An 18,327-nucleotide genomic window follows, 5' to 3' on the forward strand; every position below is an offset into this window, starting at 1 on the left:
AATGTCGACTGACTGCGTCTTAAGCAGGACGCGGTTTCAACGAATTGTGGCGAAAATCAACCGACGCCGGGCTCTGAAACGGTGACGTTGAAGACCGCGGATGCGCATTGCACATTACAGTAAAGGAATCGAATTACGCAGCTGGTCGAGGGTCTTGTGTGATTATACTGCAATGCACGAAGCTCCTGCCGTCGGCGTGAACGAAAGTTCGCACTGTCACATAAGTTTGTCAACACACGTGCGCACTCACCGCAAAATAACCGCTCGCTACCCTACCAGATGAATTCGCGTCCACCTGGGAATAAAATAGCCATGATAATGCGTGATGCTCGAACTGGTGCTTTAATGCGAGCATTAAAACGACTACAGCACACGGTCACGGTTCGACTTTCCAACCCACTTTCGAGTGCGGATTATTGCGATCATCAGCGCCAGACTTCAAGCGAAGCTGAGGATGCGGTAGGAGTAAGCTGGCGCCTATTGAAAGCACCTACATCTGGCCGAAGATCAGCTGTGAAAGCAACGCAGCAGCTGAAGCTTGCCTGTTGAAATTCCACTCGCAAAAAGAAAGTACGCATAGCTACACTGAACTAGAATATTGGGTAGTGTGCTCACTCCGCGCCGGCTCAACGGGGGAGCGGTGGCCCAGCGAATGTCGACAGGTTTCTGTTTCGCGGCGCCGACACGAGGTGGCGCCACAGTAGACTTCACGGTAGGATTTGCCGTCGCCGTCAGTGCGCCGTGTGTATTTGTGGGCTCGTTGTTGTTCTGTTGTGCGGTTTTGCACTGGTTTGAGCGCTTCACGGGGGGTCATTTCACGTTTTTGTTCACGTATGGTGCCAGTGCTTGTTCAAGCTTGCCCAGATAAGCGGCCTTCAAATGCAGGGCCCTCCAGATTCAAACTTGGGTGCCTGCGCATGACCACGATGAGCACGTAGGTAGAAGTGACTGTAGACTTGTTTTCTACGTAATAGGGTATGTTGCACGGAACTGTGTACTGGAGACAAATTGCCAAATGTGCATTACCTTGCTTACAATGCAGTCTCCCAATGAAAACTGTTTGCCTGCGAGGCTGACAAAATACCGCGACCATGGAGGACTGCTCTACCCACCGGCGCAGCTTTATGGATTTGTGTTGAAGCTTGAAAACCTCTCCACAGAAAACCTCACAGAACCAACTTCTTTTTGAAGTCTGCTTCTAACCACTTCCAACATATGAAGAATGCTTTCGGAATGTAATTCATTGCAGCGAAGAAAAACTCGAACGGGCGAAGCACCTTAAACTGAGCCGTTGCTGACGCTGCTCTGAAGTGCTAGAAAAAGTTGAACGAAAAAGAGGCGAAGTGGTTTAGTTTACGGGGTTTTATCGTCTCTGAGCGACTCAGGCTATGCGGGACGCTATAGTGAAGAGTTCCGGATATTTCCACCACATGGGTACAACTCACTGTAACCTGGGGTTCTTCAACGTGCACTGACATCATACAGTACGTGGGCCTCAATAATTTCGCCTCCATCGAAATTCGACAGCCGTGGCCGGGTTCGAACCCATGTCTTTCGGATCAGCAGCCGAGCGCCATCTGAGCCACCGCTGCCAGACGCGAAATGAGCGAGCATAAATGCATGCAGTGATGACAAATCTGCCTCATTCTTTATTTTTTTAAATAGCAGTGGATGCTGCATGGCTGTTCAAAAAAATGTGAAGTCAGTTACTATTGTGTCGAAATTGTTTCGGTACGCGTGCCTCGATCGTATTTAGCGCAAAGCGCTAATTTTAAATAATGTATATGCCCCCCCCCCCCTTCCTTGTACTTTCGCTCACTTATGTGTCTCCCTTCTATCTCCCTGCCCCTCTGTGTTATGTGTGCTGCAGCTTGGCTCCTTGCGAATAGAAATAACTGCTGCCGCCGACACACTCTCCATTCCGCGTTTGTCCCTGGCATATAATCAAATTCCGCCACACCACATGCTACTACTATTAACTTTAAGTATTAAGACAAAAAGCTGTATGACCCCTCGGTACGCAGAGCGTTGTAACTGCAAGGAAACATTGCAGGCACGAGTGACAATACGTGATCATCCCTGCGTGCCAAGCGTATACTGATAAAAGTTACTCATGTAACCCCTCATGCAATGTCCCTTGTGGAACTTTGAGAAATAAATAAACATGTGCACATGCCAGAAATTAAGTTCCATTCAAGATCTGCCGAGCCATTTCGATGACACACACGCGAATGTTGCGATAATAATTCAATTTGTCGGCGCGGCTACCACGGCTACTGCGACGCCAGCCGAATGCGCCACTCGCTTTCACCCGTGAAGACGCGTGCAGCGCCACCACGCGCCACCGCGCCCTGTCGACACCGGCGGGGTCACCCCGAGCGGGCCTGTGAGCACACTACCCAATATTCTAGTTCACTGTAGCATAGCAAACGATGCACCAGCTCGACGAGCTCGACCGCGCCAAGATGGAAACCGGAAGTTGCGGGCGCGGTGTTGCCAGACCGCCAAGCAATTTCGCATATCGTCTATTGGCCGAATATTATCTAAAACGTACCCTTTACCTGCATCTTTCCTCAATAAAATAATTTTCGCTATGTTCCAAATGCTTGGAATCCATGCATTGTTCAATGAAGTATTGACAAAAAATCTCTGCCTCTCCCGTAAACGAGAGTAGAGTAAGCATGAAATGTTTACGGGCCTAATGTAATCTCGGTGGACACCCGAACCGCACCGTACAGGAAGGGAGGAACGCCAGCACCGTTCGGCGCGATGCCTTGCCCTTTGAACGCAGCGCTTCTCCCCCGGGCCCCTGTGCGCCTGCGCGGCTTTGCTTCGATGCGCGAAGCCCCTAAGAGATCACGTATGACAACGAAGTGTAACGTGGCATTTATGTGCTTTTTGCACGCGTTATTAGAAATCGGAAATTATAATTCCGTGCATTATCAAACCCACAGCTCCACTGATATCTTGATAAACATTGAGAAGGCACTGGCAGCAGTTATTTTTTGTCTCGTTTGGAGACCAACCGGCGCTTGCATGCCGGTCGCGTAGGAGGACTTAGAGAGTGTCGTTAAATCTCGTTAAGTCTCGTACGGTGCCCGGATGTTCTCGTTTCAGAGCCCGGCTAACTGGAATTCAGTGCCCGGATGACTGGAATTCAGTGCCCGGATGACTGGATTTCAGTACCCGGATGACTGTATTTCAGTGCCCGGATGACTGTATTTCAGTGCCCGGATGACTGGAATTCAGTGCCCGGATGAGTGGATTTCAGTGCCCGGATGATGGCTCTCGGTCTCGGCGTGACGTCACCACACTGCCGACAACGGGGGCTAAAAGCATTTCATGCTTAATATCTAAGAGGTTGCTTGTGAAATCCTGGGCTAAAATTTCCGTCCAGACGGAACTACAATTTGCGTTAGAGTTACGTCCGGACGGAACTACAATTTGCGCTAGAGTTCCGTCTAGACGGAACTGCATGTAGCGCTGGTGTTCCGTCCAGACGGAACTGTATCTGACACCATACAGTTCCGTCCAGCATTATCTGCCACAACAGTTATGTCAAGACGGAATTAAAGCTGGCGTTAGGGACTGGGAAATCAGTTTGCTTGCAGACTTTTGCATGTTTATTTAAAAAAGTGTCAATCCTGTTCCGCCTAATGTGTGACAGGATATTCTGCTGCATTATTTTGTTTTCCAAGCAGTCAGTGTGAAATGGCAATAGAAAAAGTTTTGGCTTGGGTTTGTTGGTGCGTTTGCATAACGCTTGTTGACCGTTTGTGTACGTCTTTGTCTTTTTTGCGATACATCATCTTGCAGCACAAACAGCGACAGGGCTTCACATCACTTCGAGAAGAGTTTCTGCACTCTGCTTCTAACAGTGTCATTTTACCGATCCTGCATGCGTGCACGGAAGTTATACCTTCGAGGATGTAACTAAACGCCGTACGCGGACATATATTTTGGTGCCGTATACATGCGTAGAGAGAACATCTGGATACAGCTTTGTCAACTGGTTATTACAGAGGCAAAGAAATGCTTTATGTGGGTAGAAATCACCCATTTTGTATAGTATGGACAGTACGGACATTAGACAGTTTTAGTTTTACGTACGTAGAGCCTTCACGCACGTAAACGTGAGCAGTCTGCGTAGCGAACGCTCGTGTCGCTTTGTACAGTTTTAGCTACACGTACGGGACGCAAATTGTGTAAATCTGCCATAGAACCTAAAAAAGTACAGATAAAGAAAATTAATTTTGTTTAGTCGAGCTGCTTGGAGCGGAGCCAGGCCAAGCCACAGTGCCGGCGCTAAATACTTTCCCCCTTTTTTCTGACAAAAGTTGAGCGATTTCATTCCACCGAACTGTATGTTGTGTAAGAAAGAGAGTTGGGGTTTGCTGCCTCAGCGGCTAGCGCTGCCGAAGGAGAGGAAGAAGACAGAAGACGAAGCTCGGGTACGCGCTTGCGAACGCCGGCCTGCTGAGCAGCGCTGCTGGGACAAGGACTGTGGCCGTCCACACTAACTGTGCGAGTTTCCACATTACAGTTGCATGTTATCTTCAAAGAGATTACATTCCTTTACGTCCCGCAGCATATTTAAATCATTGCTTTTCGAGAAGCGAAGGCGCGCTGGTATCCCACACAGGCTGGCGACGTGTGCGTACGGAGTCAAAACGTGCACCGTTTTGCTTTTCCCGCTGACTGTGCGGAGGGTCTCGCGATATCCCGCGAGGTTTTGAGCTTCGCGTGGTCTCGCGAGACCGTCGGCACACTCGTTGCTATGACGACCACAAACGGTTCTCCGTCAGGCTTAGGAGCTACTGAAACGGATTTCTATCTGGAAAACCAAAGCTAGTTATCACCTAAAACTTCATGGGAGAGCAAGAATGGACCAACTGAAGGCAAATACAGCAGTTTACAGCCCGATACCACGTCGAGGGATTAGCGATGAAGCTGTTATCGTTGTGAAGCGGGCGGGCAGGGCGCCGCCATCTTGCCAACGCCACGTACGCAAGCAACGTGAATACCGCAACGCAAAGATCCGAATATCACGTACGTCCGTGCGACCCACGCAGACACTTCACATTCTGCGCTTGCGCACTGGTGACCCGTAAGCGCTCTACTTACGTGAAGCTTCTACGTAAGTGAAACTAAAACTGTCTATTGTATGGACGGAACTCTAGCTGCAGTAAATATTCCGTCTGGACGGAATTGCAGCAGCAGCAAATGTTCCGTCTGGACGGAACGCTAGACACTCCGAAATTTTAATCATGCCAACAGTGACACCATCTTGTCCGGGAGCTGCAGGGTGCCTCATTGCCAGGACTGAGAGGAGCTCTGACGCATCAACCTCGGTATAATCTGAAGAGGGTGTGATTGCGCGCAGAGGGACATTTCTTTGAGTCTGGAAACGTACCGCTAGTCCCTGAGCAATACTATCCAGGGTTTCCTGAGCCTGTTGGAGTGATAACACTGTTGAAGAAGTAAGGTGAGGGACTGGAGAACTCTTGTTACGTTCTATAAATCTATACAGGGCCTTCCGATTACGAGGATTTGAAAGATAAGTGTTCAAATTTTGGTTATAGTCCTCCTTGGCTTTTGCAATTGTTCTTTTAAAAGATGCAGCGAAAAATTTGTAATTTAAGCAATTTGCTGGGCTCTGGTTGCAGGATAGCCTCTTCCAGGCCGCTTTTTTGCAACGATAGGCCTTCTCAGATTCTTGTGTCCACCAGGGAGACGGCTGTTTATTAGAGACTGCTGCGGGCACAGTGAATATTGCATGGTCTACTGCACTTTGCAAAAATGAAGCCGCCTGCTGAGCTCTGTCATCCCGGCTAGTACTGACTATAGAGGCAAGTGAGGCGGACATCAAACATTTATAAATATTGTGGTTGACAAGTTTATGGTTTACACAACTATTTTTGTGCGGAGATAACCGGATAGTGAAAGTTATAGGAAAGTGGTCACTAGAAGGACCCGAATCTTCTCTCAACCAATCAGTCACCTCTAGCCTACCTGCTGATAATGTTAAGTCAATGGCTGAGCGAGCACCACCGCGCATAAATGTTATATCTCTTGAATTACAGCAGCGTACAGTATTTGCAGACAGCCACGACCAGAGAAGCTGGCCGCAGGAATCAGTGCGACTTCCCCATTCGCTGTGGTGGGAATTAAAATCTCCCGCAATAACTACACTGCTTGCGCCAGCCACCAAGCTGTCTAAGCAGTCTGTCCTCTGTACACCTAAAGGAAAGTAGGTATTAGCAATTGTAATATCAGCACACTGCGGAAATGAAATTTTGAGCGCCAGAAGCTCACAGTCAGGGAGAATTTTCTTAGAGATAGATGCCTGATGACATATGTGTTCAGAAACCATGATTACCAATCCGCCTCCCCTACCAGCATTTGGATCTAATCTGAAAATTCGAAAGTTTTTCATTGAAAATGATTTATAAGGTGATAACCACGTTTCTTGTAAAAGCACGATATCAGGGTTGTGTTTCCGAATAAGTAGTTCTAGATCTGGAAGACAAGAGAATACGGAGCGGCAATTCCATTGTAACACTTTGATACCTGCCATGATTACTGACCAATTGAAGAGGCAGACACCGCCTCTTTGAGGATATCAACATTGGGAAGAAGTTTTGGTGGTCCTTTTCTAGCTTTCATCTGATGAGAACATCATCATCATCATCAACGGTTCGGACGGTGAGCGCGCAATGACCCCTCTAGAGGACAACAACAACAACAGCAATGACCCCGGGCATGGTGAACGACGCGAAATTCAGCTCTTCACCTTCGCGCGCCCCGAACTGTGAACCGTCTGTGTCCATCTACCAGGACGTTCGGGCTGTGGTGGCATGCGTCACAGCCAGCGCCGCAGCTTGCTTTGTCGAGCAGCAGACGAGGACGGTGAAGTTCGCCTGTCGCTGCTTCTACAGGAATGGCGTGCCTGTTTCGGCCAACCTCGGGCGAGCGCTCGGGGGCGGGGACATGGTTACCATAGATTTCATGGTGGGAACGAGAGGGATGGTAGCGAGGCTGTGCACTGCGACCTCGAGTGGCAGGGCAAGAAGCCGCGCGACGCGCCTCGGATGAGCGCCGAAGAGATGCTGGCAAGGTTGGACGTCACCGAGGCGGAGGAGGAAGACGCTATCGGCTCTGACGACCACTTTCTGCACGAAAGGTGAGTTGCGTGCGCTTTGTGTTGTATGAGACCGAATCGTGGGATAAGTTTTGGTCATGTGTAAGCGCAATATAAGCACCCAAGCGCGAAAAACCTTTGTCGAATGTACAGGTTACTTTAATGTATTCTTCAGCACACACCCTCCTCATGCTGCACTTTTCCCTTCCAGAAGAGGGCCCATACGGGCTGGTTGGTACATGTTTTACGAATTGGAAAAAACAGCGCAATCAAAGACGAGACACAAGAGAAGGACAAAACACCAGCCCGAGCGATTGGCTGCGCTCGGGTGGATGCCAATGAGTAATTACTCCCTTATTACAAATCTACTCCACGTTGGGGGATTCCCCTAAACATTTGACCAACACAGTTCCCACTTCGAGTTATTGATCAATTCGCTCTCGTCCTACCATAAGCTTGCCGTACTGGTTAGGTCAATTGGTAGAGCGACTGCTCCGGTGTAGCGGTGGTCCTGGGTTCGAACCCCGGACCAGGACGAATTTTTCTTTAACTACGAAGTTTCTGAGAAAGCTGTACAGCTTTCCTTTATAGCCGTTTGGCTGCGCTCGGGTGGATGCCAATAAGTAATTACTCCCTTATTACAAATCTACTCCACCTTGGGGGATTCCCCTAAACATTTTACTAAGCACAGCATTCACGAAAAGAACACTAGTCTACCCGAACTCCTCTGTTACAATGTTGCCTTCCTTCATGAATGGCCATGGCAGAGCGAGATTGAAGACTAATTTTCGGCAGCAAAAGAAAGATCCGCAAGGTGAATAGGTACAGCTCTGCACGCGCCACGCGCAGACTCTGGTTTTGGTTGAAATTGGTGGCGTGGTGTCTCCAGCATCTCGCTTTCACAGGACAAAAGCTTTTTTCAACGGGAAAGGTTTTATGAACGCAATTTTGTCATATATTCCAAGATTGTCTGTAACAATCATATCCGCACATCTTCTCTTGTAGTCTTCCGTTTTTTATGTTAACATTCCTGCTACCGTTATAAACGTTCCCTATTAGTTTGCTCTGGGAGACTTAGCTGCTCGATGCGAGCACTGGAAAAACTTAAAAGAATGACCTCGCTACGCATCCCAAGATTAGACCATTATCTTCAATATTTCCATAATATCAAAAATTTTTGCCCAAGAAGGTTCGACATGACTGGTACACAATATAGAAATATTGATTTCGTACTTACATTAACCTCCAGTAAGCATTATTCAGCCATACGCAATGCGCATTTAAACTCTCTTGGACATCCTGCGGACGTTCAGGATATTTGAACGACGTTAGCGGAGGTTCATTGTCTATCGGGTAGTGACTGCGATGATCTCGGCACAGTTGCTTAGCGTCGTCAGGGATGTCTGTTAAAATTCATGGCATGTGCATAAACACACGTCCTTTTCTCTCTGACTTGTCCCTTTATCCCTGGAGACGCTCATCTTTGGGTTTTGCGAATAGATCACTGCGCGGGTCTACGTTTTGGAGGCCAGTCGGGGCCGGCCGATTTCTCGTCTCAACCGACCCGGACCCGGCCTAGTATAGACAAAAACCATATGATCCCATATGCACGTCTCTCACACCACCCTGTCAGCTTAGGAGTGAATTGGGTACACAATTCTATAGGAGTTCTCGTACAGCGGACGCTGCGACATGCGAAAAGTGGCTCTTATATTGCTGTCAATTAAGAAGGTATTTAGTGATTCATCTATACTGTAAACATAATAAACTGAGAAAAGTCTATAGTAGTTCTCTTTCCGGCCTCCAGTGATAAACCGCGAAGATGTGCATTGAGAAGTTCCTGAAGCTGGGCTAGGTGCGTATTCGTGAAAGACATGAGAGCGCAACACGGACGAGTAAGGGAACAAGACGAGCGCTGCACCTTCAACAGGATTTGTTCAAGGAAGAACGTTTGTATAACCTTTGCCCTTATCCATGCTCTTAATCGCATGCATTCACCTCTCACAGATATGCATCAAGGAACAGTACTTCACTGTGGCGAAGAACAAGTGACGTGTCACTAATGCAACTATCACCTAGCTTCTTGATATAGAAAGCTTGCACAAGCTCACGTTCTGTCCTATCTCGGCATTTCAGTAGCACTTGGCAATCAGATAGCCGAGGCTTAAAAACATTTCTGTCAACAAACCGACGGTCCTGTTAAGCCTAAAAGTGGCAGAATCGTCAATCTAAATAAAAAAATTAGGCAAATTTGCCACTCATACTTTCCTTAGAGGCAAGATGAGACGAAGCGAAATACCGATGGTACATTTATGGCCAGCGAACGCGCTGAAAAATGCTGTAACAACGACGAATTCAGACCGAATTGAGGGGTCCAGCTTCGAAGGGGGCCGCCATGTTTGTCGCCGCGGGAATGCAACTTTCTACTCGGCGTCCTATTGGCCGATGTAAAGGGACCCTCAAACCCAGACACGAGACTTGTGTCCCTTACTTAAGGAGAGGCGAGGAGAGCTTTCAGGGTAAGCTGGCTTCCTCCATCGAACATTCGCGGAAGGAGGCCTCGCGTAAGGTTAGGAAGACTTCGAAGGAAAGGAAGCTTCCAGAGTTTGGGCCTAAGGAGAGGTCTGATTCGTCTGAAAAGGAATCAACATGCACGCGTGTATTACGGGTACAGCTCTACCCGATGTTAAATAATGCCGTCGTGCACCGAGTGTACCTGCTACTTCGAAGATTCGCAGGCCAGGCTGACTTGCAACTGGAAAGTAATGTTTTGTGGGTAGCATAATACGGGGGTGTACTAGAAAAAATTGGCACTGGTTTAGCTCTGGTTAAAACGGTTTCGGAATGGAACAAGCTACCTGAGGAAGTAGTGTCCATATTATCAAATGATTCATTTTCTTCCATGCTGTGACATCTTTTTGTGTATAATAATTCCGTGTTCTTTCTATCTCATTGTTATCTTTTTTTTTGTAACCACCTGCACGCGGTGGCATTTGTGTACTTTTTCTTCTACCCCCCCCCCCCCCCCCACTGTAATGCCAGCCAATGGCGCTGTGGGTATGATGATAAATAAATAAATAAAATAGAGGATTGCGAAAGCAACGAAGAGAGAAGGGAGGCGATGTAGAGCGCGCGGCAGCGGCGGCGGCCCCGGCACGATAGCTATGCGCCGCTACTGCGCATGCGCAACTGGCGAGCGTGGCGGTGGTGGTGGTGAAAAACATTTATATACAGATACACTTAAAAAGGTTATCTACCAGCTGGCCCAGAGGGGGCCAGCCCTTACAAGTACTAGATGGAGGTCCCTAGTTCAGGACCCCAGTGGCGTTGGCCGCCGCCCTGGCTCGCGCGACCAAGGCTCGTTGGGCCTGCAGGTCAGAGCAGCCGAGCAGGGTCGCCTCCCAGTCCTCCCGAGTTGGGTTGGAGTGAGGGGGGATAGCCGGGTTGGAGGGGTAGGCCCACACCATGTGGTAGATGTCCGAAGACTTCTCCGCACAGTGCGGACAGCTGCCCGAGAAAGAAGGATCGAAGTGTTTCAGAGCTGCCGGGCACAGCAAAGTATTAGTATACAGGCAGAGGAGAAGCCGCTCCTCCGCCTTTGAGAGACCTTTACACGGGCGGGGATAAAGACCGTGGCCAGATTGATAGAGTAAAACAATGTCTTTGAAGGTGTAAGCTGGAATAAATTCGAGTTCCTGATCTTCGGGGTCGGAGGGGAATGTCCGGTGAGAGAGCGCGCGGGTGGTGGCGTCAGCTGCCTCATTTCCCTCAAGGCCCATGTGAGCAGGAGCCCAAGCGATACGCCGGTGAGCGGGGTCCCCGGTGTAGACGCTGTTTTGAAGAATGCGGTAGGCTAGGCACGTTACCCAGCCCTGCTCGACGTGCCGACAGGCCCCTCGCGGGTCGGAAATAATTGTTTTTGAAGTCGGATCAGAAGCAGCCAACGCAATGGCGACCTCCTCCGCGTGTGTTATGTCACGGGCTCGGAAAGTAAGGCCGTTCACTGTTTTGGATTGGTGGGCGACTGCGGCCGTGTACCATCCCTCATGGTGCGGGCCGGAGGCATAAACATAGAATACACCGGGTTTCGAACCATAGTGGCGGGCCAGGGCTTCCGCCCACGCCAGGCGCGGCCATTATGGTCATCACGGTTCATGTTTGTAGGAAGAGGGCGCACATGGAGGGCGCATCTCCACTTGGATGGAATACGTGCGCGCTCTTCCATGAGAGTGGTGTGTTGGATGTGTAGTCGGGCAAGGAGGCGGCGTCCCGACGTTGTCATCGAGAGACGTGTGTAATGGTTGGTCAAGTGGGCTTCCCGGAGCTCCCGAAATGTGTTCACCATGCCCAGCCCCAGGAGGCGCTTGTTGGCGGTGTTCACGGGGAGGCCCAGAGCCCGCTAAATAATTTTTCGAAGGATGACTTCGAGTGAATCCTCGTCTTGCTTTCGCAGGTGGAGGTATGGAGTCGAATATAGAATTCGTCAGGTTACAAATGCATGGGCCAGCCGCAAGGCGTCCTTACACCGTAACCCCCCGCGCTTGTTAGAAACCCGGCAGACCAAGCGGCCCACCTTGTCCCCCACCTGACGGAGTTTGGCCAGTTTTGTTTCTGACCATCTGTCTTGATGTATAAAGAGCACCAGTACCCGGACTTCAGCTTTCTACAGCGCTGAAGCAGTGTCGTACACTGCATACAATCCTTACAGGCCGATGAAAGCAAAGGCACGTATATTTTTTTCTTCCCTGGAAGGGGGGTGGGGGAAGTATTTTTCGACTATCTATACAAAATTTATCTGGTATTAGTTGAGTGTTCGTCCAGTTAGATCTTTCTTGCATACAAAATAAATCGCACTAACTTGATGTCTCAAGGTTGTAGTAGGTTCATGTTTTCCTTTAAGAAAAAAGGCTGCAGGCAGGGAAGGTCTGCATTGTTTTTGGTAGGACAACGGTGTGCACCACATTAGTATGACCTCGAGTCAGAGCACCCTAAAGCCCGTCGTGCAACCTGTGCATTGAAAGGCCGCCACTCGTCTTCACCTTGCAGTACAACGAGGTTCCTGCGTTCGCAAAGACGATCCTTCAACAGCTAGCAGCGAGTCACTTGCCTAACAGTCGAGTCTGTCTTCGACACGCCAGCACCCAGACCGAAGACTCGTTCCTGAAGACGCGCACCCTTGTTTGGTCTGTTTTATTTCTCCCAAAGAACCGACACATGATGATTCATACAGAAAAAAAATACACTAGGCCCGGCGACAACGACGACAGACACACTCCACCGGAGAGGCCAAGGCTACACACAGTGCGTGCCTTTCTTGCTGCAGTATACAACGTTCTGATAGTGCTCGCCGCGCAGACGAATGGGGAAGCGAAGATATCCGCACCGAATACTGCCATTTTGGCTAAAGTTCTGTGCACATGACACGGTTCGAAGCTGAAAAAGCAATGTGTTGCACAAATGCTCCTCGCAGATAGCCACATTAGATGGATTTAGCACAGCATATAGCGTAACAGGTGAAAATTTCGCACATCCCGGTACGGTGCACGAGGACACAGGCGCCTGCCCTTAGAAAAAAAGTTTTAGACAGTCTATAGAGTGTCTAAAGACTCCTCTCTATAAAGTCTATAGACTGTCTATAGACAAATTCTCGAGAACTGTATGTAGGCAACACAAATGCCATAGACAGTCTATAGACAATCTGTAGATTGATGGCCATGCACTTTTAGTAGACTTTTCTCAATAGACATACTGTAGACCATGAATAGATAAAAAGCAATATCTATAAGAAGTCAATAGAGTCAATAAGAAGTCTACAGACTGTCCATAGACCATTTTTATAAGGGTGGCGACTGCGTAATCGGTTACTGTGTGCGCTATCCTAAAACTCACTATTCTTCCGAGTTGCGAAACGCAGCCCTCTTGCAGTAAGTGCCGCCGCCGGCCCTTGGTGAGCGGATTGGCCAAGGGACAGCCCCGGTTTGGAAGCCAAGAAGGGACTTTCTGCTGGGACCAGATGACGTTCCACGTTTCAGGGGGCTATGGCCAGGCTGGCAACGACAGGATAACCTTAATACTTTCAAACAAGCCCCTTTCAAGAAGGGCGAGTGTCACCAGGTACCGATACCGCACCAGTCTTATTTCACAACATAAACTCACGGCTAGCGAAGCATTTTGAAATGCAAGTCATGGTGACCTTCGCGTCAACTACCTTTCTCTGGCTCTGTAAGATGGGAACTGGACAGTACTATTTTGCAGTGCCCATTCCCTACGTGTTGTTGTTTCTCTTCGGGGCGATTGTGTGCTTTCCTGATAGAGGAATAGCGAATGGCTGAGACTTCGATGCCTTTCGTCCATCTGCATCGTTCCATTCGGAGCCGCGAGAGGGAATTTTGCGCCAGTTGAAAGTGCTTCCAACCTGGCTGCGAATCCAGTCGGAAGCACAGCAGCTTTCGCGCGGCTGCTAACAACATGCAATCCACAAGACCAGCAGCGGCTGATCGAGCGGATGCTCAGGATAGCGACAGATAAGGACACCGCCCGAAGATGATGGCGACCGACTGCCATTAATTAAACAATGGTTTCTCCTACTCCTCCTTTCGCGTGGACCAAGAGTAAATGCCGAAACGAGTAGGCTGGCCACTTAGAAGTGCGACCGCACCCCTTCAAGGCCTGCCTCTGCACGCGGCCGGCAGAAGCATATCGCTAATACTGCGCTATGCAGCGCGCGCCCGCTTCGGGCTGATTTCTTTTGTACGCTTTCCAAACCCGGTACATTAGAAGCGCGTCGGGATTAATTGGTGTGTGTTTTCAGCAATAAAAATTTACCTTTTAAAAGTACGCTATCCTCGGGCTGTGTACAAGGACTTACGGTACCGGCTCTACAGTCCACCGGCCGTCTCCATATACCCTCTTCATATTTTTACCAACCGCGGAGTTAAAATGTCACCTCTTCGGCTGCGCCAGTTGAAATCCTCTCTTAAGATCTCGTAGAGGGGAATTGCTGTTGAAGATGATTGTAGTAGGATTCTTGACGTCTTGCCGATTCGAATTGCTCAATCACATTGCATGAGGACACTTCTGGAGAGGTTAACATTTTATAACAAGTGAAAGCACAAAGGAAGATACAAACAAGGAGAAAACATATTTACACTTGACTGACTCGATGTGACGAAACCAGCCCTCGGTCCTGCCGAAACAGTGGGCTTTTAAACCCTATGTCCCCGCCCTCGGTGGGGAGAATAACCAATCAGGTACTGTACAAATATCCACCCAATAACTTATTGGGGAAAGGAAAACACCACCAATCAACAATTGGGGAAAGAATAACACAACCAATCAATGATTGGAGAAAGAAGGTAGCTCATCGAGACACCGTACACATATGTATACTTTCTACCATCACGATTTCGGATAATTGTGCTTTCCTGCTGCGAGCTTCGCGAACACTCGCTTTCCCAACGTCCGGTTGACCCAAGTTCCAGGAAAACCACTTCAACCCATCTGTTTCTCATCGTCGCTCCTCATGCCTGCAGCTAGCTTGACAATATGTCAAAGCACGCCGCTGCAGACATGGCACAAAAGCCACGCACTGTGACGTGGGTTCGCCTCGCCGTAAACACGTGCACACAGGATGCGACCTAACGACTCCGTCCATAAGGGGAGTTTGACGTCTCCCGTAATCCCCCGCCATCCGGCGGCCCCCCGTATCCCGCTGGGTTGAGCTCACCCCTTCTGTGCGGTTGTGCAGAGGGCCCCGAGGGAAAAAAAAAGTAATGGGCATTCCACTAACGCGACCGGATGCGGCAAACAAAATACAGCACCGCGAACTTCACTCGCGGTAGCCGCCCTGAGAGCCGGATATTGCTCTGCAGACAAATTACAGGGAGTACCAATGAATCAGCAGCTACCTTTTGCGATGACATGCTGTATTTGGCACCACGATGGCCACTCCAACTTAAACTTCGACCGCTCACAACTAGCAAAAATGGTCCCCCCAAAGGAGCTTCAACGTTTCATGAAGGAGTCAGTTGTTGCTAGCACTCTCCGCATCCTCGGCGTCGAACCGCGTCGCGTGCACAGAAAAGAGAACAGCCCCAGCTGTCCGCGGCTAAAGAAATTTCATGCCAGCCACTTCGCCGTTACCGCGAGAGGTTTGCCGTGGTGCGAGTGGATGCGGGTGCGAGAGAAATGCTTCGCGGCCAGAAGTGCAAGGAACGGAGTGCTTCACGTTCTCGCCGATTCTTACGGGCAAGGCGATAAAAAGTTACCAACAGAGGGTGATGAAAGTGGAGAGAAAAATGGCAGAGGCTTAGCTTGGCTAAGCCCGGTAAGTTGCGAAAGCAATAGCCCTGGCTGCGCCTGGTTTGGCTGGTGGTGTGTCTTGGTAGTGCTCTTAGTAAAGCTTATCTTTATCAAAGTTTTACCCATTTGTTTTACATGGCAGTATACTCACCACACGAGGGCCCCCACGTGCTGGGAGATTTATGCGCGCCTCGGTCGCCAAAACGAGCGGCTGACGCTAACGGATGATTGTCTAGAGGCTTCCGTCTTCTTTAACTCCCACTTCCTCCCTTCCTGTACGGTGCGGTTCGGGGGTCCACCGAGATGACAGAGAATTTCCTTTCCTCAAAAAACGTTGCGTTCAAAGGGCAAGGCATCGCGCCGAACGGGTGGTGGCGTTCCTCCCTTCCTGTAGTTCGGGTGTCCACCGAGATGACAGAGAATTACTGCGCCATGCCTTGCCCTTTGAACGCACCGCTTTTTGAGGAAAGAAAATGGCTTCCGGGGCAAGCGCGCGCCTTTGCACTCATCGTTCCAACCCTCACCCCCCGGCCCCAAATCATCTTCCTCCAGGATACGGCCAGTAAGGCCTTCCTAGTTTCATGTCCTACCATTCAGACGCCACGGACAAACCCAAGGTGTCCACACTTGTACACCGTTCGACCACCCACCAACCACACACCATAACTTCACAGACAGCCTGCGTAATCACGGAAATGATACACCACACACACACACAATGCCCTTCATCTCTATTGCAAATATATATCACCCCCCATCACAGTCGATGTCTTCCCTGGAGACACTACTGCGGGGCCTCCACCGACTCGTAGGCAAGCACCCTCTCCTCATTGGAGGGGAATTCAACTGCCAGCACACCGACTGGGGTTACCGTTACAGTACAGGCCGTGGCCAGCGCCTCTGGTCCCTAGTACAGGAACTGCGCCTCACTACTCACAACAATTTCCACACACCCACGCGGATCGGAAACAGCGTCAGCATGGACACCAGTCCGGACCTGACGCTCAGCCGCTCCCTCCGTGGAATCACTTGGACAAGAACACAACACACACTAGGAAGCGATCACTACATTGATTGTAAAACATTTTATTCGCCGGGAAGAGCTTGGCAAGAGGTCGCGTTAAGTGGTCGAGAGTACATAGCCCTCGACGACTTTGTCAGCCCACTCCACCGCCAAAACTTGCGTTCTGGGGTCAGATCATTGATATCTCGCTGCCCTTCAAACAACCCCGCCCTACATACCTCACAATGGATAGATGGATAGGAGCGCCCCTTTGAAACGGGGTGGTGGCAATTGCCACCATGCTCAGCTTTTCTACCTTTATTATTTTTTTTGTTTCCTGAGTTGGCAATTCTCATTAAGAATCGCCATTATCTTTACCTACAGTTTCCTACAATTCTAACCTTATGGCACATCTCTGCTTTTCAGCCACCAATCCTCCAATCGCTTTTGCTAACTTCCACTGCAGATTTATTTACATGACTATTGTCATCTTTAAACCCTAGGGCCTCAGGAAGAGTGACTGCGCCTGCATCGACATCCGAATGGATACCATTATATTTGATTATGAGGTGTTCAATTGTTTCCACAGATCTACCACTTGGCACATGTGTCATCTTCTTCGGTAAATTTCTTTTTGTAGCTGCGCGTTCTAAGACACCCTGACCTAGCTTCAAAAAGTAGGGCAGTGCCTCTTGAGTTATCATAGAAAAATTATTTCCTGATCTGCCTTTTCCAGTATCGATATAGTTCTACACTATGTTTCTTTTCCATTGAATTCATCCAATTTTTAACTTGCGCGTTTTTAACCTGTCGTTTAATGCTCTTTCTTTCTCCGTCCTCATGACCTGCATACTTACTGGCTAGTTTTCTAGTTCTTTTCCGCCACTGTGAGTCAACGCTCTTTCTGTATAAGGCGGTGTCAGCCATAGCTGCCCACCTGTTATCGTCCAATTTCCTCAGCCGTTCTTCATATAGCATTTTACTCTTAGCTTCCCGCGCTTCGAACGATGCCCAGCCCATAACCCCTTGTACCGCCTCGTTTGTGGTTTTGCCGTGGGCACCTAGTGCTAATCTTCCAACACCTATCTGATTTACATCTAATCTCGACTGAACTTCTGCCCTTATGCACAAAATCGCATTGCCGAAAGTAAGTCCCGGCACCATTATTCCTTTCCAAATACTTCTTAGTACTTCATATTTGTTGTACCCCCATAATGCCCTATGTTTCATTATCCCGGCGTCTCTTCGTCCTTTTGCCCTAAGAGCCTGTTCGTGCTTTTCCGTGTATATCTGCCCTTCGTTTAGCCATATCCCGAGGTATTTGTATTCGGCCACTTTGGGTATATCGTGGCCTTGTATTGTAAGCACCTGGTCAGTTGTATCGTTAAAAATCATCAGACCTGTTTAGTTGCGCTAAAACTGAATCCTAGAGCGTCTCCTTCGTCTCCACAGCAATTAACCAAAGTTTGTAAATCTTCCTGGCTGTCTGCTAACAGTACAAAAATTCAAGGGGCACTTTGACTGTCTAAAGTGGGTAGAGGCGGAAGCGTTTTCCGCACCACCTTCGCTGTTTCTGTGGCACTGGTGGCGTCACATGTAATTGAGTACTAATTACTAAGTGATGAGAAATCACTAATTAATGGTTAATTACTGATTAATGCCTGAATACTAATTAACTGCTAATTAATGACGCTTAAGCTTCGCCTTTAGGAGTGGAACGCGACAGCGCGTTGTAGCGCTGCCAGGGAGTCCACGGAACGCCACCACCCGTCCGGCGCGATGCCTTGCCCTTTGAACGCAACGCTTTTTGAGGAAAGTAAATGGCGCAGTAATTCTCTGTCATCTCGGTGGACACCTGAACCGACCGTAGAGGAAGGGAGGA

At 49.2% G+C, this 18,327-nt stretch overlaps 1 pseudogene; it reads left to right on the forward strand.

The window, feature by feature from the left end:
* The window catches only part of LOC149367501 (uncharacterized), an 80,755-nt pseudogene that overhangs the window by 53,255 nt on the left and 9,173 nt on the right, over window positions 1–18,327 (forward strand).

The sequence above is a fragment of the Amblyomma mixtum genome, chromosome 1 (assembly GCF_055824585.1).
Source record: "Amblyomma mixtum isolate Tamu chromosome 1, ASM5582458v1, whole genome shotgun sequence".
Taxonomy (NCBI): domain Eukaryota; kingdom Metazoa; phylum Arthropoda; class Arachnida; order Ixodida; family Ixodidae; genus Amblyomma; species Amblyomma mixtum.